This window comes from Hemicordylus capensis, chromosome 2 (assembly GCF_027244095.1).
Source record: "Hemicordylus capensis ecotype Gifberg chromosome 2, rHemCap1.1.pri, whole genome shotgun sequence".
NCBI lineage: Eukaryota > Metazoa > Chordata > Lepidosauria > Squamata > Cordylidae > Hemicordylus > Hemicordylus capensis.
This window is the reverse complement of record NC_069658.1, coordinates 222,420,754-222,421,986: the sequence shown is the minus strand read 5'-3', so window position 1 is coordinate 222,421,986 and position 1,233 is coordinate 222,420,754.

Sequence of the window (1,233 nt, the reverse complement as noted above, 5' to 3'; positions counted from 1 at the left end):
CCGGAGGCCCGGTCTACCTCCCTAGCCTTCCGGGGCGGGTAGACCGGGCCTCCGACGGCCGGAGGCCCGGTCTACCTCCATAGCAGCCGGTGGCCTCCGGAGGCCCGGTCTCCCTCCCTAGCCTTCTGGGGCGGGTAGACCGGGCCTCCGACGGCCGGAGGCCCGGTCTACCTCCATAGCAGCCGGTGGCCTCCGGAGGCCCGGTCTACCTCCCTAGCCTTCCGGGGCGGGTAGACCGGGCCTCCGACGGCCGGAGGCCCGGTCTACCTCCATAGCAGCCGGTGGCCTCCGGAGGCCCGGTCTACCTCCCTAGCCTTCTGGGGCGGGTAGACCGGGCCTCCGAGGGGCGGAGGCCAGGTCTACCTCCCTTGCCGGCTAGGGCGGGTAGACCGGGCCGCCGTTCCGGACTCTGCCCGGCCTGCTGTCGTGTGAGATCGCCCTGGGTGGAAACAGTTCAGGCGGGCAGGCAGGCAGGCACCACTGCTTCCAGCAGCAGCAGCCAATGGTCCTGCCTGCCCTACTGTGATGTCACCCTGGCTGGAAACAGTTCAGCCAGGCAGGCAGGGCTGGCTTCTGGCAGCAGCAGCCATGGGTCCTGCCTGCCCTACTGTGATGTCACCCTGGCTGGAAACAGTTCAGCCAGGTAGGCAGGCTGGCAGCAGCAGCAGCAGCCAGGTGCCCTGCCTGCCCTACTGTGATGTCACCCTGGCTGGAAACAGTTCAGCCAGGCAGGCTGGCAGTAGCAGCAGCAGCAGGAAGAGGTTGGTGGAGCTTTCGTCAGCCCCTGGCCTGCCCGCCTGCCCGCTTCCCTCCACCAGAGGCCTACCTCCACGGGGTGAGCCGAGCATTAAGCCCGGGAAGGGGGGGGTGGCTCGGCTCGGGGAAGGGGAGCCTTAAGCCCCGGGGTGCGCCAACACCCCCCCCCCCCGACTGGAAAATTAAGCCCGGGGGCGGGTGTCCTCCCGGGGGGGAAGCGGCGGCGTCTCCAGGCCCGGCCGGCCGGAGGCCCGGAGGCCAGGTCTACCCGGCGGGCGGAGGCCAGGTCTACCCGGCGGGCGGAGGCCCGGTCTACCCGCCATTCAGGCCTATGCGGGTAGACCGGGCCTCCGGCGGGCGGAGGCCAGGTCTACCCCCATAGGCCTCTATGGCGGGTAGACCGGGCCTCCGCTCCCCACTCGGTCCCTTCCCCAGCCTGCCTGCCTGCCTGCCAGCGGGCCCTTAAGCCCGGGAAGG